Raw genomic sequence first — 27,309 nt, forward strand, 5'->3', positions numbered from 1 at the left:
CTGGGAAGAGGGTGGGGCGTCTCATCAACCCTCTGACACAGGTGTGATTATCCGCATCAGTCAGTCAGGAAAGACCCAGACCTGGAAACCAGTGGCCTATTTCTACAAGGGCTTCGTTTAAGAGAGCTAGATTAAGAGTGGAATTTAAAACTATACAACCAAAAAACCTGGGTTCAATTTCTTTTCTTCTCTAGACTCTCTTATTATGCAACCCATAACTATGGAATACAGACAAGGACAGTAAATAAGGACACCCTTGGGATTGAGAAGCATAAAAAAGGAGCTCAGCTAAGAATTATACTCTAGGTAAAATATCAAAGTATACTAGACAAACCTAGTGGACTTGTCCCTGATATCAGGTAGGATATTAGACTCACAGAATAGAAACATTATTATTCAACATATAACTGAGATGTCAAATAGCCTGCATGACTATCCATTGTCAATTCTAAGTAACTTCTAGACTTAGATCTTTTGGATTACAGGGCAGCACAGCCTTCACAATAATTAGCGTCAAAATCACTTATAACTGTTAAAACAAAAAAAGACCTTTACAGAAACACTCTAAGGGAAACAATGACTAAGATAAAGCCAAAAGCAAATGATACAGTGAATATGTATGACACTACTGCAAGCTCCTGCTCACCAGAAGCAACGAAATGGAAGACACCTGCTAGGTGGGACGCCTGAGAATTACCGTCTCTACTCAGCTGTGAAAGGTTCAGGTACTCTATTCACTCCCAAAGCAAAGGAAAAACTCTTTCTTCAATTTCCTCTGAAACTCCAGACTGACCCAAAGGTTTCCTATCTAAGTTACTGGAGGGATCCATGGACAACAACAGCCATGGAAAGAAGTGGTAGGAGGGAAGGAAAAGAGGAGAAAAGAAAAGAAGGAAAATCTTGGAATCTTAGGGTCTAAGAGGAATCAGGACACACCAATTGAATTCCAGCCTTAAGTTTTCAAATGCTCTTTGTTTCTGGGAAGCCATCAGGTTTAAACAGAACCTGTTTTTAAGAAATCTCTCCTACCAGTCTCAAAGTTGGGGGTCCTGATCAATTCGGCCAAACAACTACCACACGTCAAAGGTCAGAGGGACATGCTAAAATGAGAACACGGCAAAGGTTTTTTTTTTTTTAACATGGGTATGGTTACTCAAAATTCAGGAGGACAAAAAGAACTTTTCCAGTTCTGGTAAATTCCGATAACAGATTGGAACATTCTATCATTGACATGTTTTGAGTTTCTAAATTTACTCAACTCTTGTCTCAGACAGATATCTTTTATCACACTGGTCTGTGTGTGCGTGTGTGCGAGAGAGAGAGAGAAAAAAAAGACTTACCTTTATAACATAAAGGGTAAAAACTTTAAATACTTTGCTTACCAAGGATGTGCAAATGGAAGTGTTCATTATGATTATCGTCTCACTAAAATATTGCCTTTTTAAAAATATACATCTCTAAACAATTTTTAAAAATTAAATTTGGAGCTATGAATTGTAGTTGATTATTTTTAGAGTGGCTATTTATCATAAATCATACAGAAAATTAAGTGGTAATGACTGAGTGTTTGGTTCTACAGCTGGGCAAACAGGCAGGCTCGGAGGGGCAGGATGGAAGAGGACAGGGAGAGGAAGAAACGGGGAGGAAGGAGAGATGAGCACAGACAAGAAAACAAAAACGTGATTCTCAGCTCTCTTTCTGCCTTACAGAACCACAGATGACAGCTGAAATAATCCTCGCAGGTTCCTGAGAGCCGCCTGCCAGGAAAGACTGCCCTCTTCTCCAGGACCCACAGCTCTCCTAATTCTCTAGGAGTTGCCCTTCTATCTCCTTAGAAATCTTATCAACACCTCATTGTGGAAAGAAAAAGGGATGACAACATTTTCAAACTTGGGTTTTAACATGACTGAACTTCTCCTAAGTCTCGTAATAATTTGTATAAGTATGTGCCTGGAGGCACACCAGCTGCCCTTCCATGCCAGTGTGCAAATTCTAAACAGGCCTCATTGTTGTTTCAATTTAGGAATACAACCACTTCTCCCTGAAAACCTTCATAAAAATGTCTACGGTAGACTGACCCCAAGATAACCAGGCAATATACTTTTGAAAAAAACCTGGTGACTAGAGTGGGGAGGGTATCCACCCACGGGAATGGCCTGGGATGGGAGTGCCAGAGCCCAGGCAGAGTGAGGAATTGGGGGACACAACAGGACAGAAGAGCCCACATGAAGGGCCTCCCAGAGGTCAAATCAGGGAGGACTTGAGTATCAAAATAAATACTACTACTAACAGATTATAACCCCCTGACTAAAATAAGAAACCATGAGTCCATACAGACATAAATAAATACTTTCGAAAAAGTTTGATGAGAAATAGAGGATTTACATAATTTCAAAGTATCTCTATAAAACATTTACTAATTACAAAAGGGGAAAAGAGTAACTTCCCAGCAGAGAAGACTGGCAGATACCATCTTAACCAAGAGACCAAGGTGAGTGAACGTCATTAGAAATGGGATGGGTCAACACTGGGAGTTTCCGGAGAAGACACAGTGAGGAGGACACATCATCACCATTGAGTGTTTCTGCCAACCGTGCAGAAAGTGGATCTGATTTAGAGAAAACCTCAAGTAAAGCCAAACTGAAGGACATTCGACAGAATGACTGGCCTGGGCTCTTCAAAAGCGTCAAGGTCATGAGGATCAAGGAAAGACTGAGGAGCTGTTCTTGACAAAGGAATCTGAAGACACATGACAATGAAATGCAACACATGATTCTAACTGGAAACATTTGTTATTTGAAATGGTGCTCAGGACAAATGACAAAACTGGAATAGGATGTGACGAGGAGCTGGTGGTAATGTATCCACTCATTTTATGATTTTGAGCCCTGTAGGAGGTTGTGTAGAAAAATGTCCTTGTTTACAGGGGAAAACACTCAAGTCTGGGGTAAGAGCAATTTACTCTCAAATGATTTAGAGAAAATAAAAATCTTTATATTATATTGCCAACTTTTTTTGAAGTTGGTGACAATTTCAAAACAAAAGCAAAATTTTAAGCATGATAGCTTATTTAGTCTGAGTTATATACACAGGTGCAGAACAGTTATGGATATATTGTATAATGAAACAATGAGACAACTTCACAACTGATTTACTACATGAAATAGGAGAATTAATGAAAGAACATACAAAATTTGCCAGTTTCACCTTAGAAAAAAACAACACTCCTTTAGCCACACGTGTTGGTGTGCTCTTCTGTCCTCACCAGAATATCTGAACCCTCAGTCAGCAGGTGAGTGTAAATTCAGGGCCTTGTTTGTCTTTTCATGCCAAGCCGTTCGTACGACTGTCGTCAACACTCTGAGTACACAGTGAGCACACGGAACGCTCAGAAACACCTCCCGCATCTCAGAGCCCTTGGTGGGCCATCCACAGCACCGCCAGGAACTAAGGAACCAAACCAAAACCACCGTCAAGTGTTCTGCTTTCAAAGTGCATGTTGTCACAGACCCTGAAGATGTGGGTTCTCATTCTAGATCTACCCCCTAGACAGTCTGTGATGGAACCACACTGGGCCTAGGTTTTGTCATCTGGAAAATGGCGAGTTGGCACAAAAACCTCTAACGCTGATTGATTCCATGAGCGTTTAATAAAGACCTCTCCCCTCCGGCCCTGGCTTTGTCCTCAAGGAGTCCAATTCTAGCAGAGAGAGAGGGGCGTGTGAACAGATGAAACGTGTGACGATCTCATTTGTGAGCACAGACTTGATCCTGTTCAGGGAGGGGAGACTCTGAGCTGAGGGAAAGTTACAGGAAGATGTAGAGCCTCCATTCAATTTTGAGGATAGAAATTAAGGGTTCCCCAAGGAGAATAAAAGAATGGGGCGAACTCACCAAATGACAGCCCCGTTACTTCATCAGTACTACACAATGGGTAGCTCTGGCGCCCCCTGGCTGTGTGACCTTGGGCAAGTTATGGAACCTCTGTGCTTCCTCCCCTCATTTGTAAAAGGGAGATGATGTTACCCAGCTCATCCTTGGAAGTGTTCAATGCTTTCATGTATTCCATATACTTATATTTAATATGTAATTGATACTTATTAAATTATTAACATATCTTGTGTGATATTATATATTAGTAACATATAATAATTGTTGATTATTTGAAATACTTGTTCACTTAATCTACATTTAATATATTCTAAATGCCTTCATCCCTGGGAGAGCTAAATGTTTTAATGTAGTCTACAAGAGACCCAGCACATGGTAAGTACACAATAAACATTTGCTGATATTTATTATGATTATATGGGTCCTATGATGATAACAACGTGGTGTGGCTGGAGGAGAGGGTGCCGTGTGTGTGTGATGAGGGTAGGGGCTGCTACAACTTGTGTAACCAGGTAGGGCCAGATGTGCCAGCTGCCAAAGGCTGGGGATGCCAGGTTGCGGAGTTTGAACTTGATGCTGTCGATAATGGGAGTTACTCTGTTGTAATCGTCATTTAGAGCCTATTGACTTTCAGTTTAACAAGCATGGTTATCTGGTTCGAGAGCCTACAGTAGACTAAAGCAGGGAGTTAGAGGGACCAGTGGTGGTGGGGAGGAGGAAGAAGTGATGAAAACCACACCAAGATGGGACAGGAAGAAACAAAGCAACCAGGAGAAAGCGAGTGAAATTAGCGCAAAACCTCACCATTCTCGGCCTTCCCACCTCAATCACCTCTACCTTACCAAATCTCAGAATGGGAGGAAAAAAAAAAACCTGCCTAAAAATCTAAAAATTAATTTATGCTCAACATTATTCTGTTGAAGATGACTGGTAAAGTACGAAATGTTCTCAATGCTTCGAAAATTATTATTAAAGATGAAAAGCTCTGGAATTTATAGGGGAAAAAATCTTTTATCAGGGAAAATCAGAGAGCTGGAATCCCACACTCCTGGACAGGAAAGTCTGGCTGTAGGTCCCAGGAAAAGTCAAGAGAGCTGCTTCTCAAGTGAGGAAACATGAAGAGGAGGTCTTCTAACCTTGAAAAGTCACTGTCAGTGATATACTCAGGGCAAAGAGAGGTATGAAGACAAAATTTAGGGGATCTCTGAAGTTAGCACAGATCCACAGAGGAAGCATCCAAAAAACCCAAATTTGATTATAACTAGAATGCGTCATGCACGACCAGACACCCTTCCTGGATCTTTGAGCGGGTTATAAACACATCATCAGGAAAGAACAAGAGTGCCCAGTGCAACACTGTAAAAATCAGAATAACCCAAATTGCCTTCTTCCCCGACTGTGGGAAGCTCATAAACACCTAAGGTAAAATGAATCCGGAATTCAGATCAAGTATCTACCTACCAAGTCGAGTAAATTTCACCGACAAGGTCTTCCTAATAGAAACACTTCACCTTCAGAAACCCTTAAGATTAACTTTAAATACTCAACTGTGGCAGAGACATTACATCGATTCTTTTTCCACCTGGGAAGTGAAGGAATGTGGCTTCCCAGCCCAGTCACCGCCGTGTGGGGCGACGTGCTTGTGTTATGGCCAGTGGAGTGTAGGCTCAAGTAATTTTGTCCACTTCCAGAATCCACCCCTGACACCTCCCCTGAGAGCCTCCAGGCACACCTAACGCAGAGAAGCCAGGAGAAAACTCCAAGAGCCAAGGGCCGACCAGATGGAGCAAGTCTGGGTCCCTCAATGACCTTGTGGAGAGAAAGAGAGAAACCATCAACCACTCCTGGTGTCAACCCACAGCAGACTGTGACAAGAGCAGTAAGTAAACCTCTGAGTGTATGAACCGCTGAAATTTGGGGTTCTATGGTAAAGGAGTCAGCCTTTTCCTAGATGAAAAACTGCCTTGGGTTAATGAACTTTTGTGAGAATCTTCTGGGTGGTCACAAAGCTACCAGCTCCAAAGTCTTGGAAATTTTCCATCATGGAGGCTAAATAAATTTCACAGACTTACAACCTGGATGCACCTGACTCCTGAAAACCCAGACTTCCCAGCTGCCTTTGAGAATTAGAAGTTACCACTCCCAAGTGGCAACCCCTAGCTACTGCGTTCTCGTCAACCAATTTAGTGACACCAAAACGACAAAGCGGACAAGTTAGAGAGGTATTCTCATTATTGTAGCCAACAGTCCTAAAGGAAGGGTTACCCAACGATGCTGGATGTGAGGGGGACGTCACTCACTGTATTCACTGAGGAAAACTGTTTAAGGCAGTATATCAAAATGTTTATTCTACAGCAAAGTATAATTTGCATTTTTATATATTTACATTTAGCTACAGGACTAAAGCCATGTGATCTTCTTACAAAGACCTGTGTTCCAACTTTTCTTGAAGGCAAGTGGAGCCAACCTGTCTTAACAAGTCAGCAACACCTGCACTGGTGTGGCAGGACTCTCACGGTACGTAATAATGAACTGACAATATGCTTGTTCTGGAACCAAGGAGGAAAACCTTGATTCCCTTGCCTGTCTTCACTGTCAGGAAATGTTTTCTGATATTTCTTTTTTGATACAATAAGAGCAACATTGTCAAAAATTGCCAATTTAGAGGAATTAACACTCTACAAGTGAGAGCAGAGGCCCTGAATTAGGCAGCCAGTTTCCAAAAAAGCGGGGTGGATACCACCTTGGGAACAGTTTACATCACTAACAAATTATTTTCTCTTTGAGACAGCACCCAGGAAAAGACTAAAATTCCAAACATTGAAGTGAAATCACTCCAAAAATGCCCATCAAGATTTCCAGGGACCCAGGGCATAGATTTTCACCCAAACAGCAATGAGAGGTGGTTTACCATCACCCTTGACCCAATTCAGTGATAATTTCTTAAAAAGACTCATCCTTTCACACCTGGCTCTATGCAAAAATTTCAAAACAGCTCCATTTCTTCCATGTTGGAATATCAGCGCATGAAGAGCGTTCTGGAAATGAGGAGTGGGGGAAAGACACTCTACTCTCGACTCACTGGTCTATTTATCTCAAGGGCCCACTTCAGCGAGAGATGGAGGATTGAGAAGTGAGGCTCTGGGGGGCAGGGAGACCATTGGGTGAGTTCCTCAACATCACTAAACTTCAGTTTCTCATCTGTAAAGCCTGAAAAATCATTTCTAATGATTCTTCCTAATAATACCTCCACACCACCACCACCACCCCACCTCCCCAAGTGAGCTATGAAGGACAAATGCGACAATGCAAAAGCACATAATAACAGGCTTGGAATGTCAAAGATCGATAAATATTATTCATTATCATTCGTATGTATTACACAGCATGTAATGTCAGAGCCCTTGCAAACAGTTGGAAAATTGAGAAATAATGAGATTTCTGGGGTTCTTTAGAAAAGATCCTCCTTGTTCCCAAAATACATTCCTTACCCAGCTGAATAACCAAAAAATCCACTGTTAGATGTTAATCTTTAATTATTCCTCTTCTTAAGAAACATATACTCTTCAGAGAAGTAAACTTGATCTTTATTAGTATGAAGTGTTCACTGAATCCATAGATAATCAGAGGCCCATTGTACAAACAAGCAAACTGAAGCTCAGAGAGGTCAATTCAGCCACCTGAGTTCTTGCAAGTGGCTGAGCAGAAACTGCAACCTGGGAGAGAGATGCCCATTTCCTATAGAATTCTGCCAGTACTAGTAACTGCATTCCTTCCTAAGGGAAAGTTTTTATAGCCAGAGAGAGTCAAAGGAAGAAAAGAGAGTATGAAAATATTATGTAAATAGGAGGAATGAAAGAAGCAGGGCATGGTGCCGAAAGGAATGTCGGGAGGCACAATTTCAACAAAGGTCAGGCAGCGCTCTGGGAAATAGGTCAGCAATCCTCTCAAGCCCACATCACACACAACCCTTAAATCATAGCAGCCACTCACCGGCCTGGTGCAAAAAGAAGGTTTATATGCATAAAGTATGTCCTATATATTATTTTATCAGATACAGCAAGCTCAAACTTAAATCTTCCTGCGATACTCTAAGAGTGATAGAGAAGCAAGATTTTCACGCATAAATTATCTTTTTTAAGAATTGGAATACATTGATTTGGGGCAGATATTCCTGTGAGTATGTTTGATAATCCTGGAAATTCAATAAACTTCTTTCCTTAAAGATGAACTCAATACCTACAAAAAGTACTTCTGAGGGGAAAAATACCAGGAAAACTACTTACCTCTCTTTGTGTTTTGTTGTTTTTTTTTTTTTACCACATTTACTTTAATAACAGATCCTGGCAATTGAGTTTCAATGGTATTCTGAGTCTTCGTGGAGATTCCCATCTGGGTCCCAAATAATCAACATTTGCAACATTTGTAAAACGACATGTTGGTTCACAATATAGAGACAGGAAAGACAGACTGTTCTTTTAATGTTATTTATGACGTGCGGGGGCAAAATAATTTATACCAAAAAATCAGGAGTTAAACAGACTATGTTTAAAGCAAAAAAAAATAGATTAAGCAGATGCTTTTAAAACAAGGACACTACTATGCCCAGAGTACTCATCTGCTTTGTTAAAGCAGCCAGAACGGACCAATTCCGAGAAATTCTAAAGGAAGTCTAAAATGCGATTCCCTTACGGTACACAAAGAGTTCAGCCACTCCTAAGAATACTGATCAATGCTTATGGAGGATTTATGCTTCGCATTTTACATCTATTAGCTCATTTAATCTTCCCACCAATCCTGGAAGGAGGGTATTGTCATTATCAGGACCATTTTACAGACGACGAAACTGGGTCTAGGGAACATTAGGTCTCTTGTCTACAGTGGTTAAGTGGTGGCAGCATGGGGATTACACTGATCCTCAGCTGCAGATGGGGAAAAAAAAAAAAAGAGTTTGCATACTAGGGAAAATCAGGAGAGCCTCCAACAGTAGGACTGAAGCATATTTTCTTTAGAGGTATCCTCAGAGCCACTGTAGATAAGTGACGACCTCGGGGTAGGATGTTAAGATAAAGAAATGTTAGCGGAACCACTAGACTCTTGGACCTTTTTATAAGGAAGAAAAAGGACCAACATAGTCAAAACATACCATGAAAAGAAAGTATGACTTTCTTGAAATTGCTCCCACTGCCCTAAATCTATCGTAAAACAAACAGCACAGGCATCAGTTTTCTCAAACTGGGACCCATATTTTTCATCTCAAGCCGGTACACAGACATATAAACATAGAGCCTGCTTGCTTTTCTATTCTGTTCCATTACATTGTTTTGGTAATGTTGGTCCCAAACCACCAAAATTATTTAATAAATCCTAAAAGGGTCTCAACCCTTGGTTAAAAACCACTGCCTAGACGGAAATCACAAATTTCCACATGAAGCTATTTGTATTTTTTTAAATGTTCATGCTTTTAAAGGGGAAGAGTCACATAGGCTTGCTAACTTTAGTAATTTTGCATAGGCTCTGGGAATTGACCTAATACAAAGGTTCTGAGCACAGGATCCCTGAGGAGCTTTCAAAGGCTTGTGAACCTTCTGAATTGGATGCAAAATTATGCACATGGGCGTATCTGCATTTGTATAAGAAGCAGTTCATTCCATGGCTTTTATCAGCTTTTCAAATGAGTGGGACCGACATAGGTTTTATATATAAATGTATTTATTTTGCGAGGGTCACCAAACCTGGCAAGAAAACCACATAAAGCTTCCCCTATATATTAATAAAATTAACATGCCAGGAGAGATCATTCCAACCAAGAGGGTCATAAAATTATGTCACAAAATAAACAGTAACGATATAGTGGAATATATATAACATTCATTCATTTATTCTAGAAACTGAGTGCCTACCATGGGTGACTAACCATACTAGGATTCTGAGTGTTAAATTAGAAGGAGAGGGGGTTAAACCAGAGGGTGCCTGGTGTCCTCTGTGGCGCTCCAGTGCTATGACATTAAGATTCTGAAATCTGCAAAATTGAAGATTGTCACCTACCTCTATTTCCTGTCTCCAACAGAAACTGACAGAACGTTAAGATAAGTACTTTAAAAATCATTGCTTCAACACTGCTTGCTCCTAATTAAACAGCCTAAATATTTCCAGAAAAGGTTTGTACTGATTTAGACAATTGTGAAATGTGGCCGCCCTTGGATGAAAAGGAATGCCCACTTTTCATAAAGGGGAGTATTTTATGGGGAGCTAACAAAGAATCGCATTTCCATCTGAATGTCCATTAAAACACAAACGTGGCATTCTTCTCCCCACCCTATGGTTGGGGCACAATTAGTCTTCTCACTGAAAACCAATCAAGATTCTGAACAGTTCATTTTTATCAGATCAAAACTATAGAAAACATCGTGGCCTTGCTGACCCCTTGGACTGCTCTGGGGAGGCAGAGGCCCTCTCCTGGTTTGGGGGAATGACCTACCCATGGCCAGCTCAAGCCTTTTTCTTCTTCTCTTTGGGATCTTCCAGGCTCATGGAGAACCCAAGCTCTGACCTGCTCTAGATCACGCGGCAGGTAATGTCAGTAGGTATTTCAAGAGGGAGGAAGCCTACTGTGGCCCAGTGCTAGGTCTCACAGGTGGGCAGGTCCATCTAACTCTTCCATTCAGGGACTTTTGAGAATCTGACTGTTGCTGTACTTCTAAGCCACAACCTCCAATCCTACATCTATCCATAGCAGAGCTGATCTTTTGGTCTCCATCTACGGACTCCTCTGTCTCTCCCAATGGGTCCAGAACTTGCACGGGGAAAAGAGCTTCTCAAATCCCACTCAGCTCTGTCCTCTCCACATTCTGGATTTCAAGTGGGTTTGCAAGCATTTTAAATACTGTGCTTGACTCAGCTATTACTTTCCAATTTTAGGAAAGACTACAGGCGTCTACTTGGTCAGACAACTATACTACGTATTCCCATTCTTATGCAGCTCCCATCCAGTGGAGAATTCCTAGACACCAAAACATGTAACCACTGACCCAGCTTAAGAGAGGACTTCAGAAAGAAGATATTTTTCTTTGGGTCAATGTCCAGTCACAGGACTAATGGCAGGGTCACAGAGTGGAGTTAAATAGGAATTCGGGCAGTTACAGCTCCCAGGTCTTCTACAGCGAGAGCATTTCATTCTATTGTTCGAAGTCAATTTCCAAATAACAAATATTCAAGTGAGTATTTTGATACATCCCCTAAGGCTGGATGAATTATCAACGGTTTAGTAGGTAGGCAATAGATTTGACTCTGCAGAGACAGAATAACCATCCAAGAACCCAAAACCAATGATCTGGATCCTACTTAGACTTTCTCTTCCTAACTCTGACTAGCAAAACCTGCCAATTTTGTCATGGTCCAGCCAACGAAATTTAATACTTGGGAAATGAGTCTTTTGGCCTCTGAGACTGGGAGAAAAGAGCTCTGTATATAAATCTCCTTGGCATTATTTTATCATTATCTTGACAACGTTACTAGAAAGAAAAGATCTGATTCAGTCTGGTTTCTCATTCAGAATGTTTCCTCTGGGTCTTGACATTACAAGATGGCCCCCAAGGTTTGAACCAAACTTTTTGTGTCTCTAGGGCCTCAATTTCTACTCACGTGGTTCTGCGTCATTGCATCAGCATAAATATGGATGGGTTGTCTTTCTGGAGCACTAAGCTCTGCTCTTCTACATGCTAAATGCCCGAATGGTAGCATAAGTAAATGATCCTTAGAAAGGATGAATTGGTAAACAATAATAATTCAAGTTCAAAAGTAGCTCAATTGGTATACAAGTATCTATTTGAGTCCTTGTTTTCAATTCTTCAGGGCATATACCTAGGAGTGGAATTGCTGGGTCACCCGGTAATTCTGTTTAACATTTTGAGGAACCACCAAACTGGATTCCACAGCAGCTGCGCTATTTTACCTTCCCAACAGCAATGTACAAGGGTTCCAGTTTCTCCATATGCTCACCAACACTTGTTATTGCCCCCTCTCTCTTTTTTTTTAAATACAGCTATCCTGGTGGGTGTGAAGCGGTATCTCACTGTGGTTTTGATGTGCATTTCCCTAATGACTAATGATGTTGAACATCTTTTCCTGTGCTTACTGGCCATTTGTCTATCTTCTCTGGAGAAATGTCCATTTGCCCATTTTTTTAAATTGGGTTGTTTCGTTGTTGTTGCTGTTGAGTTGCATGACCAATGTTCATAGCAGCACTATTCACAACAGTCAAAAGGTGGAAACATAAGTATCCATTGACAGATGAATGAATAAACAAAATGTATTATTATGAACTATTATTCAGTAAAAAAAAAAGGAATGAATTTCTGATGCATGCCACATGAATGAACCCTGAAAACATGATGCTAAGTGAAATGAGCCAGTCACAAAAGGACAAATATCGTATGATTCCACGTAGGGGAAGACGTGCCTACCTGGAATAGGCAAATTCATAAAGACAGAATGTAGAACAGAGGCTGGGGGTGGAAGAGCGTATTATTGCTCAATGAGTACAGAGTTTCTGTTTGGGATGATGAAAAAGTTCTGGAAATAGACAGTGGTGATGGTTGCATAACGTCATGAACGTACTTAATTCTGCTGAATTGTTCACTTAAAAATGTTTAAGGTGGATCTATCATAACATTAATAAAAAAAAAAATGTTTAAGGTGGTAAATTTTATGTCATATGTATTTTACCACAAAAAAAAGCAGTCAATTTTGTTCACTTCATACTTCCAAATATAATTTGTCAGGAAAAATATCCATGACATCCATAAATAGTGGCCTTGGGCAAGGATGGTTGAGTCAGGGGGCCCTGAGGCAAATGTGAACAGAAGACGGCATTCAGGTTATGTGGTATCAGGCTCACCTGACATTTCCGGCTCTCCACTGATCTACATGCTCTGGTAGACAAATCCTTCAGCCTCTCAGTGCCTCCTTAGTTATGAGATCAAAAAAGGGGAAGAAGAATGACCCCAGATGGTTACTGTAGGGTTACAGAAGTTACCTGCCTGAAATGCCCAGTGCAGGGCCAGGCCAAAGGAAACACTCAGCAAGTTTAGCTGGCCTGCACCCCTTCCTAAGACGGCAGGCTTTCACACATGATTTGAGCTCGGTCTAGACACTGCCCTCTTACAGTGTGTTATTCTGCAGGCTCGTCTGTGTTTTTTAAATATTTCATGACAGAATTTTAAAAGCAAGTAAAAATTGCTCCTTACGTAACACACAAAAAACCAAATTGATGGAATTAAGTGTAGGAAAACATTAACCCTCCCTGACATCTTTCAAAAACCAACTCAGCAGAGGAGGAAAAAAGAAGAATAAAAGGAAATAAGCTAAATATTAATAGTAGGACTTCTGGGAGCAGACTAAGGGGTAGTTTTGATGGTCCTCTTTTTGCTTGTCTATATGTTCTATTTTTTTTTACAATCAATGTCCATGATCACTTAAAGATATTACATACAAAAGTGAAAGAAAAGGCTAGCTTGGAGTTCAACTTCTCTCAAGGCTTCCTTGCTCCCTCTTTCCCCCCCAGCAGAGTGCATCCTTCTTGCTCTGCGCGTTCCATCTCGCTCATCATGATGTAGAAGATGATTCCAGCTCACATTTCCTGATGGTGCGCTTGTGCTGCAGGCTCCTCTGAGTCCTTACACGTGTTACTCCTCTCATTCCTCACAATAGCTCTGTGAAGCGGGTACCAGCATCCCCCATCTTACAGGGGAAGGAACTGAAACCCCATGACTGTCGCTGGCCCACAGTCACTCTAGTCATCCGTGGGACAGAGCTGGTTTCACATCCAGGCAGTATGGCTCCTGAACCCTCAGTCTTCGCTCCAACTCTCATTGCCGTTCTCTTTGTCACTATACACTGACTTTCCTATCACCTCTGCCATACTGTGAGACAGAAGCTGCGTCCTGTGAATCTCCACCTGGAAGATCCATCTCATACTCGGTTCTCTAGTCCCTCCACTGAATTAAGTTGCTGTTCAATGTTAAGTCCCAGACCAAAGGCCCTGGCTCTCACTGCAGAAGGACTGGCCGTGCAGATGAACGCTCTGACCTCAGTGGGAGTCAGACCCCTAACTCCCCTCCCACAAGTGAGCAGCTGACTTCTCCACTATGAGTGACATGACCGTAACATTTACTCATTTGGTTTTTTGTTCTGTTGTATCTTTTAAATCAATGCCTCATTTGCCAGGAAGGGACTCAAGCAACTTCTTCTGGAGAAATACATGGCTCCCTCCTGCATTTATGCTGTCAGCTCACTTGGAACACTTTCTGGAGTGAGCGGGTGAAGGTAAAGGGAATGTCTCAGGCCCCTAAATGAGAATTACTCATGACCCGCTTGGGAGACAGCTGAAATTGAAAAAGGAATCCTATCTATCTGCGTACAAAACCAAAAAGATGGAAAGAAAAACCAAACCGCCTTCCCAGTCAACTCTACCCATCCTCGGTCCACACCATGAGACTCCAGACAATCCACGATGAACCGTAAGAACCCATGAACTAGACATAAACGAGTCCTCTGAAATGATAATAGTGGAAAGCTCAGGCGAGTTCCTACAGCCCAGGATATTCCCTGTTCCCTGCAGATGTGCATCATAATGCACTTCCCACCAGGTAATACTTGCCAAGTATTTAAGATGCTAGATGAAAGGCATTCGTATAACACAAAATGCCTGTTCCTGTGTTGGGCCCAGAGGCTGTCCCTCTAAGTTCTTTGCAATGGTGATTAAAGCCATTGCCCTCTATCCCTTCCCTACCTTCCAGGGACGTGAGGTTTAATTAATGTGCACTTGGGGTTTTAAGATCCCTAGATGAAAAGGGGACCAGATGTGAAAGTTATTATTATTCTGTTCAAAGCACACTGGTAAACTAACATCTGTGGACAAGTTTACCACACGCCACTTAAAACGGGCTAATGAGGGCCAAACACCAAAAAATTCAGGTCTGGAATTTTGAAAGGCCCAGAGACCACCCCCCCAGCTGTGTGCAGGCCGTGATTTAGGTGGCCCCAGTGGGAAGGTAACACACATGACAAATGGTGCAATTTTTCAGAACCAAAACTCCAGATGGGCAGCCTGAACCAAAAAGTGGCACGTGCAATGGAGAGGAGAGTTGACTCTGATTACAGGCAAGAAAGGGGCTCTCAGAGCCGGAAGAAAGCTAAACGTAGCGAGGAAGATTTTTCTGTTTTGGAGGTAAATGAAACATTGGGCTGCAGAGAACCTGGAATTATGTTCGAACATTTTTCGGGCACTCTCGAACGCATTATGGAACTCATCAGTGAACTATCCTTGCATGACGAAAGTCCTTTTTCTTTCTAACTATAAAGAAGGAGATTTGTGCCTAGAAAAGTCAAAAAATACTTATTAATAAAGACCCAACAGCACTGATGGGATCAGGGTTGTGTGAGCAATAACAAAATCTAACCACTACTCAGACACAAGGATTACTTGCCATGAGGGTCAAAATGAGAAGGCAGCCCAGCCTACTCTCTACACTAAGTCAGATCCTGTCTCCTGCCCACAATCCTCCAAAGGCTCCCCATCTCACCAACAGTCGTGCCTGCTCCTCCCATGACCACACTCCTCGTCTTCACCTGCTGACTCTCCCCTCCTGCTCTCTCCACCCAAGACCCATTGGCCTCCATGTTGCCTTTCCAACATGCCAAGCCCGACCTCCTGCTCTCTCCCTATATCACTCCCCGTCTGTTAACAAAAGATCTCACTCCTTCAACCCTTTACCATCTTTGCTCCAATGTTACCTACGCAGTGGGATCTTCCTAACCCCCCTATTCAAAAGTTCAAACCCCCAAGACTTCCTAGCTCCCTTCCTTGCATCACTGTGCTCCATGGCAATGATCCCCTGCCAATATCCTCCATGTTTTGACTACTTGCTCATGGTCTATCTTCCTCCTCCAGAATGTCAGTTACATGTGTGCAGAGATTCTCCTGGGTCTTGTTCACTACTGTACCACCAGTACCTGGAAAGGAGCATGGCACAAAGTGAAGTGCTCAAGAAATACTTGTCAAAGACATGAACAATGACTTCCAAAAAGTAAGCAAGCTTTTGCAAAGAGAAACACTGATGTAACCTTCTAGAAAAATCTTTGTAATTGCTCCCTTCCATGTTAACGTGCCCTGTGCACGTACGTCCCTTGGCAACTCCTCATGGGAAAGGTGACAGGATCAAGGCTGGATCCGACCATTTCTGGTCCCCAGGCCATCGTACTTTCAAACACTATCAAAGCCCAACTCCTTCCCTGCCCAATGCAGGGAAGTCTGGCCAACGTGGAATCTACCAAAGGAATCAGTTCACCAAAAACCGCATCCTTAGTATCAACAGCACTCCATGAGACAGGATCAGAAGAAAGCAAACAGGAACTTGAAATCAACTCCTTCATAGCTATGAAGCCGCCAGGGAAAATCCCCATTCTCATATATCCCAGTTCTCTGAATATCAGAGTCTTGTGCTTGATAAAGGATTCCCCGTACTGTCCAACTGCTGCCGAGCAAAGGGGCCACAGAGGACTTGGAGAAGTAATATAGGTCAAGAGACACTTTACTGGATACTGTGAAGGGAATCCACAGCTGTTTCCTCAACTTTGGCTTGTATGTTGTTGCTGTTTGTAAGTAGATTTTATTTTATAGAGCAGTTTAAGGCTCACAGCAAAAGTGAGCAGAAAGTACAGAGTTCTTTCTTATATGCCTCCTGCCCTCATAGAGCCTCTCTCCGTTATTAGCATCCCCCCTAGAGTGGTACATTTGTTACAATCCATCAACCTACAATGACACATTATCACCCAAAATCCACAGTTTACCTTAGGGGTCACACCAGGGGTGGTACATGCTATAGGTTTTAATAAATGTATAATGACATATATCCACCATTATAATTATCATGCAGAATAGTTTCAATACCCTTAAAATCCTGTGTCCTGCCTAGCCACCCCTGCCTCCTTCCCCAAGCTCCTGGCAACCACCGATTGTTTTATTGTCTCCAGAGTTATCCTTTTCCAGGATGTCATACAGTTAGAATCATACGGTATGTAGGTTTTTTAGATTAGCTTCTTTCCCTTAGTAACATGCACTTAAGGTTTCTCCATGTCTCCTCATGGCTTGACAGCTCATTTCTTTCGAGCGCTGAATAATATTCCATTGTCTGGATGACCATAGTTATCTATTCACCTATCGAAGGACATCTTGGTTGCTTCCAAGTTTTGGCCATCATGATTAAAGCTGCTCTAAACATCCATGTGCAGGTTTTTGTGTGAATGTTTGTATGTTTCTAACGGCATCTTAGGGAGCAAAAATATAGACAGAAATGTAAAGCACAACCTTAGTGAACGGACAAGAAAATAGGCCTCATACTCTTGACGAAAGTCACCCTTTTAAAGAACACTTCTGAGAAATTCAATTTGTCCAAGAAGTCTGGTTTGAGTTTCATACTCACATGAATCCATTTCCGACACTAAGGTTTTTTAAAGCACTTAGAATGAATTTATAAACTCTGAAATGTAAAATATGTTTTGAATATTTTCTTTGGTCCCTATTAATAAAACCCATTTTTCCCACTGGTATCACTAGCCTGTGAGTTCTATGGAGGGCCCCACCACATCCTCTGTATCCAGGCCTGAACTCCAGGAGCCTCTCGCTGAGTGGAGCCACATAGCGGGTGCTAAAACATGGCTGACTGGTAAATGCATTTTGAACATTCAATCAATATTCAACCAAGACTACAACAAATTTTAAAACACAGATTCATAAAAGTCCCTGCACCCACGTTTAGAAATGAATTAAGAAAGTATGCATCTAGTCAACTAATTATGTCAAAATCCACATACCACTTATTAAACAAATGCCAGAGACACACGGGCATCTCAAGTCAGATAGATCCAGGACTTAGAAAAGGTGAGCTCACCACATCAAAACACTGCAGGCCCTTGGGCCCCAGCTGCTCAAAGGACTACCAGCCATAGCATCTCTGAGGAAACCTGAGGAAAGATAATGTCCAAGTGTCTCGACATGTTTTAAGACATGATACACCAGAATAAACCATTTTTCAAAGATTTCTAAAATCAAAACTCATTCTCAACAATTTCTAACATCAAAATTCATTCCTTGGGCTGGCCCAGTGGTGTAGTGGGTGGGCCCAGTGGCTCCGCTTTGGCAGCCCAGGGTTCATGGGTTCAGATCTTGGGCCTAGACCTACACAACGCTCATCAAGCCATGCTGTGGCAGCGTCCCACATATAAAATAGAGGAAGACCGGCACAGATGTTAGCTCAGGGCAAATCTTCATCAAAAAAAAAAAAATCATTCCTAGCATGAAAGATCCCACACTTCCATACTACTTAGGACTGGGAATCCCCAACCACAACACATACCAGTTTTAAAAACTCAAATCAAATCACAAGGCATTTTAGAAGGCCTTCCATCTTACATTTGTAAATGTAGACATTTACAAAATGTCTACTCAAGGTTGCCATCTTGCAGATGAATTTCGCCCATCCCATATTTACCACATTCAAAGTCTTCCTGGGCATTTGTACCCAGTCCCACTTGTGAGTTAAAAAGACGAGAGAGACGGCCAGGTGGATAAATAGACAGGGGTCACCCACACTGAGGCTCACACCTGGAGGATTTCAATCTGATTTCAAATCATAGAAATAACAGGCAGGCAATCGGACTTTGAATGCCAGCTCCATGTGCTCTTGAGAAGAGGGAAACATTTAAATTCACATATGCTTTTTGCTGTCTTTTAACTATAAAGTCTCAGTGAAAAAATCATGTACAACGTATCCAATTACTGAGTAAAAGCAAGTATGCGCTCCCTTATTCCCTTTATCCAAATAGCAGCAAAATGGAGTGTTTTCCCCTTTAGTTTAATTTCTCTACTGTTGAAAATTACTTCCAGATCGTGATTCTTCTTTAGTTTCCATTTTCATCCTACTAAACCCCCTACTCCTGGAGTAAAAAGGAAAGAAAGAAAAGAAAACACAACCAGAATATAACACAGCATTTTAAATATAACACCAAAAATACAAAATTCAGCCAGAGCATCTGGGTCTAAAACAACATGTTGAAACAAATAATGCAGTAACAACAAGCTAAAAGTTGAGTCTTGATACATAATATCCCTGTCACAGGCTTTGACTACCATAGAGAGAGAAACTTCTGTACAGCACAAGGACCCTGAGGATATAATTTGCTGCCCTCAGTAACTCGCTCACCTAAAGTTAAAGAATAAGAAAGAGCTCAAATCCAGAAAACTTGGGTTTCCTGACTTCTAGCCCAGTGCTCTTCCCTTCTTCCTAGTTTATTAAATAAACACTAACTGGCAAATAATGATAATCATTTTGTTTAAACACAAATGGCTAGGCTTACTATAAATACCCTCCCTCATCAATTAACAACAAAAAAATGACCATTCACCAAAAGAAATCGCCATGTCCCAGCAGGAGACAATTTCCAGCCACATCAACACTGACACTGGAACTGCCCAGAGAAAACCTTCGAACCACCAACAAGGAACTGAGTAATGAAACTCCCAGTCATATTCACGCTATTTATATGATAATTAAAATCACCCTCCAAGGACCTAGAAAAACTCAGTTGATTAGATCTTTCAGGACTAAAGTGGACCAAGAGGCATTCAAACACACTAGATTCCCCCCAAACATTGAAAAGAGGGAGGCAGAAATAACCAAGCACCCACACTGGTTGTTTGCCCCTGAGTCTTAAAAATAAATAAATACTGTAGATGCACTGATTGTCCTAGCAACCCAGGGAGATGAGAAATGGGAAGGACCACAGAGGCTCGGGTAGGTAGGAGTGCGGGCTGCCCAGCTGTCTACCTGGACGTGTTGCGCACTAGCTGTGTCTCTCTGCCTCAGTTTCCTCAGCTGTAAATCTAAGACGATAATAGCTCAGTGAGTTAATGGGAAGATTAAATGGGTTAACACATGCTAAGCCTTTAAAACTGTGCCAGCAGAGAGTAAGCTCTTAATAAGCAATAGAAATTAGCAATAATATCATTAATAATCTTCCCCATCATTCCACCATTCCTCCATTGAATGGCGAATGTCCTGACCCTACCAAACTTCGAGATGATACCCCTCGTTTGGCCCCCTATTAACTTTGCAATGGCATTATCTTTTCTTCCCTTCTGGATTATAAGCTCCTTGAGGGAGTGTGAGCTGTGCATCACACCTCACTGAAGCCTCCTAGGATACCTCCAAGGACGATGCCCAGAGCTGCCCAATGAATGACTCGTTGAAAAAATGAGTAAATGAACTAACCATCTTCCCCTCTCTCAGTCGATATGAAGCCTAGTAACTGGATACCACTCTGTGAACTTGAATACATTACCTTTAATTTGGTTTGTTGGGACTTCTGTAAATGCAAGAGAAGAATAAACAGCAACAGTTATTACCCAGAGGCTGGAATGGGAAAAGCTTTCCATCCATCCTTGTGGCTTTTGGCTTTTCCCTTTTGACTGAACCTGAGGCTTGTTTGCATATAGGCAACTGCAATTACCTCCAGTGGTCCCTCTAAAGCTAAAACCATGAAAAACCATCTGATTGTCACATGCTGTCAACTCTTAATTTTTCTTTCAGGTGTGATTCTGCGGCCTCACGCCCTCCCTGTCTGAGTGTTCTTCATCACCGAATTTCCTATTTCCATCAAAGCCTTCAGTCCCCATTACACAGACGGATGCTGTCTGACCAGCAGAGTCCCACTGATAAGGGCCCCCACTGCTTTATCCTGACTCTCTTGGGATTTCAGGTACTTTCACCTGAGCTCCAGCAAAGATAACCCCGGCTTCTGGAATGAATTCTTTTTCCAGCTCTGAAAGTAATTATCTACAATCCCATCAGTCTCTTCACCACCCACCCCCACCACAGTCCATTCACCATCTCAGAAGAAAACCCAAACTCCGTGGAGCATCAATCAGAAGCAGAGAGAAAAGGCTGTGCTTTGAGCCGACTGGCTTCGTCCCAAACTAAACACTCTTATATAAACTCTGACTCCATTACTGCCCCGGCCTGCATCCGTACCAGGGCACCCAGCTTTTCCGGAGTTAAGCTTGTGTTTACCCACCGTCAAGTGGGTATTTCCCAGTCAGCCTCTCCTCCCGCGGAGACTGGCTGCAACCACCCCTACCCCCCACCCAGGCAACCAAATGTGACATCAAAGGAGACCCCGGAGTGGCCATCTGTCCCTGCCATGCCAATGTTTATGCAATGTGGGCAGGAGAGGGACAGGACAGCAAAAGGCTCCAGGGCATCCTGCATCATCAGACCCAAGGCACCAACACTGCAGGCTGTATGTGCTAAGAGAGGGACAGGAAGGTCCTCGGTCTAGCTGGAGAGGCTCCTTCTTCTTAAAAAGAAGAATAAAACTATTTAACTTTCCTGAGGGTGTTCAAAGAACGGGCTTGATATGTTTCACCTGTGAATAGGCACCTAAAAATAAAGTCAGATCCCCAATTTTGCAGTTTTTCAAATATTACACACCCGACCCCCTAAAAGTCCCACCTAAACATGGTATCTCAGGCAATACTGACTTTACCAAATTCCTGAGCAGTGACGTGCTAAGGGGAATTGGCTAAGGTAGGAAAGGTACAAATCAGAAACAAACTCAGGAGTCTCAGAATTCTAGAGTCAACATGACCCTTAAAGGCATCATCTAAACACCTCTGTTTATATCTGGAATGGAGAGCCAAGAGGCATAGGAATGATGATGGGCTTAGAAGTCAGATAAATCATAGTTCAAATCCAGGGTCACCATTATGGTGTGATCTCAGTGAAGTTATGTGGGTGCCATCCACCGGACTTTAAGAGAAAAACAGCACATCCCAGGGTGGTCATGAGGTTCAGACACGTACTCTGTTAGAGTGCCCTTAGCAGAATGCCAGGCACACAGTAGGTGCACAATGTATGTGGTCTCTTTTCCTTTGCATCTTCAGCGCCAGCCGAGCCCTCTTCCCAGGACCTTAGAGTGGGGGCACACCCAGGAGGCAAAGCGTGTCTGAGTCGGCCAAAGGAGGCGGTCGCTGTGCACTGTTTGGCTGGCCATCAGCTAAAACTTAACATCCTAACTCTGCCAAGGGACATCTTTGTTATCCTTCAAAAAGGGGGAAAAAAGACACTTGACATGTTTTACCTACCATTTGCATGAAGTCTGTCAAACCATGTCCCAAGTATTCGAAGAGAATCCACATTATTCATCACATAAATCTGCTTAAGTTTCCCCGGGGGAAAGATGGCTAGCCACTGTGCTTAGAGCCAAAAGATGACACATCCTCTCTATGATTCACCTTGAACAGCTGCAGTGTGAAAACGCACACATGGGCTCCGCAAAGATGGGCTCATAATTTTTAGATTTGTCCCTCGCTTATTTTTTTTCAATGTTGCTGTTTGACCTCATTATTTCCCTTCATTCATAGAATCCGGAAACAACTTTGGCATTTCTTTGGAGGGCTGCGATCAGGTTTTGATTAACCCCAAAAGAATCAAATCACCAAACATGTACAGTGTGGTTCACGGCAGAACATCGCAGCTCTCAAGGATTTACAGTCAGCTTTCGGGAAGAGAAGCTGTAGGAGGCAACATCTGCCAAATAATACTGATTCTCAGGGGACATGACAGTGGGTTGGGACGGACTCAAGAGGCAGGAAGAAGGACACGGGCTTGAGTCGACTCTGAAGGAGAGCTGGTGGAAGGTCATTCCACGGGGCAACTGAGTGGACAAATGCCCAGAGACAGGACCCAGTAAGGCTGACTGGGGGACCGTGCTGAGGTCACAGGTCATTCAGCCACTCATTAAGCAAGTATTTACAAAACACCCCAGAGCAGTCGCTATAATCCACGCTGAGGCAAATATACAAAGGAGGAGCCTTGGAGAAAGACACCAGAGCATTGTGGTTAAGAGCAGACACTGGAGCCAGGTGACCGGGGGTTCAAATCCTAGCTCCCCACTTTCCAACTCTGCTGCTTTGAACAAGTTACTTTAAGCTAGAGACGAGAATTCATATTTTAGTTATTAGGAAGCATTTCCAGAGAAAATCAGTCGGAGAGGGAGATAAGAGAGCCACAGGAGCTCTCTGGGGACAGGACAGAAGAAGCCTCAGAGTTGTCCTGAAATACACCAGCTTCCTTATGGTCACCTCTGGCCAAGGACTGCCCTAGGGGTACAGGGATTCCTGGGTCAAAGGGGTCAACCCCTGAGGGAGCCATCCAACAAAGAGAAGAGGTGGCAGGGTGCATGGGAGTGAAAGGGCATGGGAGGAGGCAATATGGCGAAAGGTGAAGTGGTTCCAAAGGATGGGGCAGAGCACAGACAGCGTGTGCTACAAAGGGTTCACTGTGATTGCTTTTATCACTATTGTGTTATTACCATTTATATTCTTTTTACCCCTTACAAAAAGCAAATAACCCAATTACGATAACACAATGTGACGTAAATACTGAGAGAGAGGTTTCCACTGCTGTGTACACGCAGAGAAAGGAGTGGCTAAGGCTGTCCGTCTGGATTCAGGCGTGAGGAGCAACAGGTAAGACTGGAGGAACAAGTCACAGCAAGAGCCGCAAGGCAGGGCCTGGAATGCTGGCTGGGAAACTAAAAATTGCATGGATGAGCAGGAAAGCAAAATCGTGCAGCCGCTATGGAAAACAGCGTGGAGATTCCTCAAAAAGTTAAAAATAGAACTACCATATGATCCAGCAATCCCACTTGTGAATACTTTTCATCTAGAAGAAATGAAAACAAGATCTCAAAGAGATAGTAGCAACCCTATGTTCACCGCAGCATTTTTCACAGTAGCCAAAAGGTGGAAACCACCTAAATGTCCATCAATGAAGGATGGAAAAAAGAGGGGTATATACAATGGAATATCATCCAGTCTTATAAAAAGGAAATCCTGCCAATACGTGACAACATGGGTGAGCCTGGAAAACAGTATGCTGTGTGAAATAAGCCAGTCACAGAAGGACAAATGCAGGATGATTCCACTCATAAGAGGCATCTAAAATACAGTCATGTGCCGCATAACGACATTTCAGTCAACGACGGACCGCATATACAAGGATGGTCCCATAGGATTAGTCCCAAACAGCCTAGGTGTATCATAGGCTATACTATCTAGGTGTGTGAAACTACACTCTATGACTTTCACCTAACAACGCATTTCTCAGAACTCATCCCTGCCGCTAAGCGACGCATGACAGTAGTCAAATTCACGGAAGCAAAAAATAAAATGGTGGTTGCCAGAGGCTGGAGGGAGGGGCAAATGGGTATAAAATTCCACTTGTGGCACATGAATACATTCTAGAGATCTGCTGCAAAATACTGTATCTACAGTTAACAATACTGTATTGTACATCTAACACTCTGCTAAGTGGGTAGATCTCATGTTAGGTGTTCTTACAACAACACAGTTCTTTTTTTTTAATTGCAGAGATCGTGCCTCAGGAAGCGCTTGTGATTCTGGCTCTCCACCAAGTCTCATATTTTGTTCAAATTTGGGACCAACCATCACATTACCAAAACCTGGTAAATGTTAAATAAAGTGGCATAAGGTTACCTCCTACCAAGGCCTGGGTGGCTTTGTTCACGGGAGGAAGGAAACTTGAAAAGACCACTAGCAACTCTGTATGGTCATAAAGCCTCTCTTGATCCCGTGAATGGGGATGGCCACTGTCCCCACTTGGAAGAGGGAGACTGAAGTACACACAGCCCTTGTTGCTGGACTTCGCTAGAAGAGCCTCGTGCCACACCCGGGATATAGGAAAAGTGTCTTTACAGCATATTCCTTCTCTCGTGGCGCCTGTGAACGTGCACGTCTCGCACTTGATCCTTCCAGTGGAAAGCTCTAGCCCACAGTGCAAGAAAGACATCCAACGTGAGCCCAGCAGCGGGGCCCATGTGAAATATTCCACTGCAACCAAACCCACTCTGAAGCTTAGATGAAGGCTCATCCTCTCTGTTAAAAGAAACATGATCTCAGGTCCAACAGCCCCAGAAAAATCCCATTCTGATCCCCAGCTTCCCCTGCTACGAGCCAAATCAATTCTTTCTTCCCCTTTTCCTAGTATCGTGAGGGCTGGCAAAAGAGAAGCCAGGAAGACAAAGGAAGATTTCCCTGCGAAGTCTCCAAAACAATTTAATCTGAGAATCAACAGGAATCTTTCTTCCTCATGACTCAAGGCATAAGGAATCATTGCAAATCAGGGGTGGTTCACAAGGGGCTGACCCAGCTCACGGGTATCCCTGACATGGGGCGCGCCACCATACCCTCTTTATCAAGCCGGAAAGATTGGCTTGTCCATGGGAATGACCCAGCAAGAATGGGACCCTCAGCATCAGAAGGCTCCCGGGAAATCAAGTGCAAAGCTCAGACTGCCAGTGAGGAGAATGGGCAGCTCCTCTTTCCACCAAAACAATAGTCCCAAATCATGAACTTCCTGTTGTCCTGAAACAGGAGGATTTGGGGAGGATCCTAAGAAAAGAAGAACTAATTTAAAAGCTTGAATCCTCATTTCCCAGCCTTCTGCACATGCCCCACTTACCCCATCCCAAACAGAAGAGGTTTCTCAAGATCTCCAAAGGCGCCATCCGCAGGGGCTGCTCACATCCTAGGTGAGAGACTAGGGCTCAGAGCGTCACACCCCATGGTACCAACCCTCCTCCTCCTCCTCCGCCTGGCTTTCGGGTCTAGAAAGGTGGGCCTCAGTGCACAGTGGTTCTACCTACAAGAGCAGACACAGGAACGTCATGGGTTTTGGGCTCATCTTTTATATACCTCTAGAGGTTGCAAGATCATCCTCCGAAACATTGACACAGGAAAAGTACCTCACATGTTGCAGACACTCAATAAATTAGTATTTAGTATTAATATTTTAACAAGCAATTAGTATTTTAATAATCAAAGGAGCATTTGCCAGGCCCTTATTCCACTGTGGCTTTGTAGAAAGCACACTGGCTGTGGTCATTCTTGCCCACCAAAATCTCTTAATTTCTGGAAGTCAGAATTCTCCCACACTGGAGGGTACAGTTCCAAGGCTCCACGAAATGCAATATCTCACAAATCCACCCCTAACCATTAAAAAAAAAACTTTCCAAAAGTGATGATCTCTCGCCCAAAAGTTTTACCGATGAATGCCACGTTAATATTTGTTTTCAAGCAACAGAATCAAAATAAACTGGAGAAGTGTTGCAAAACACTTACAAAGACTACACGCCTCCTTGTTCTCCATTCTCATAAAAACCCCCAACTAGAACAAACAGCAGCAGCAACGCTGTTACTCAGCACACGGGGTCATAGCGGACAGGCCAGACCAAGGGCAGCTGGTCAACGTGTTGCTGCCTTTGAAAAGAGCTCCACAGCTGAGCCGATCCACTGCACGAAATGTAAACCAAGACTCAGTCTGTCTCTGGGCAGAGCAGCGAGTGATGTCCGCACAGCCCCGTAAAGCCTTTTCCCAGCTCACAGTCCCTTCCCATCCCCAGTTCAGCCCCTTGCCATACTCAGCAGCTAAACAAATATTAACTAATTATGCCCTCTATTCCCCAGGACCTTTTCAATTGACAAGCCCCAGGGAGAACAAGTGGATTAAGGTTGGGCGACTTCAATAACGCCGTGTATTCCTTTGTGGAGGAATATTAACCAGCCAACCTCCTCCGCCCTATGCTTTTCACTTCCCATCCTGGGGATGAGGTCAGCCATAGCGTGGAACAATCCACACTTCCCCCCAAAGTACCGAGGGACTCCAAGCTCTGGAAAAAGTCTCAGAAAACGCAATGGCAATACAAAATCAACATTGGCAATCAACAGTAAAATTTATCTCCCAGTTAAATTCTGGAGTAACTACATTTAACAAACTTTGCCTTCATAAAAGCAACCCCATTCACTTACATGCCCGTCTTGGCCAAGTTTTGAGCTTTGTACCCATTTCATTTCTACGGTAAAGATAGCGAAAAAGGAAGAGAGGGAGGGAGGGAGGGACAAAGGGAGGAAGGAAGGGAGGGAGGGAGGGAGGAAAGAAAGAAAGAAACAAGAATAGAGCACTGAGACCCTCAAGGAGGTGAGATGAACTAAAGAAAAAAAAATAAAAATAATCCCAGGAAGGTAGGATAAAAATTGGAAGGGAAATATACACAGCCAGCCTACCACCAACCAACCAGGATAAGATGAAAATATGGAAAGCTACCCTGGTAATCCCATGTGCCCATAACGAAGAGACAAAAAGTGGGAGAAGTAGTTTTGTTTTATTCTATTGCAATAACCTTTCACATCTCTGGAAGGAAAGCACTGAGAGAAGTTATGGGGTTGGATGACAAGAAAGGGTAGGAGAGGAAAACACTCAATGTACTAGAATTTATTAAG

The 27,309-nt window shown here is 43.0% G+C and overlaps 1 protein-coding gene across 12 annotated transcripts in view; it reads right to left on the reverse strand.

Moving 5' to 3' along the window:
* TIAM1 (TIAM Rac1 associated GEF 1) overlaps positions 1–27,309 on the reverse strand; it is a 351,800-nt gene that overhangs the window by 155,223 nt on the left and 169,268 nt on the right. For 4 of the 12 annotated variants that reach the window (XM_023629998.2, XM_070252080.1, XM_070252086.1 and 1 more), the window contains one exon: positions 25,493–25,672. The exons of the other annotated variants lie outside the window; for them this stretch is intronic. The gene's annotated coding sequence lies outside the window, so the exon portion shown is untranslated. The remainder of the gene's footprint in view (positions 1–25,492; positions 25,673–27,309) is intronic. 12 annotated transcript variants of the gene reach the window in all.

Source organism: Equus caballus, chromosome 26, assembly GCF_041296265.1.
Source record: "Equus caballus isolate H_3958 breed thoroughbred chromosome 26, TB-T2T, whole genome shotgun sequence".
In the NCBI taxonomy this organism is placed as follows: Eukaryota; Metazoa; Chordata; class Mammalia; order Perissodactyla; family Equidae; genus Equus; species Equus caballus.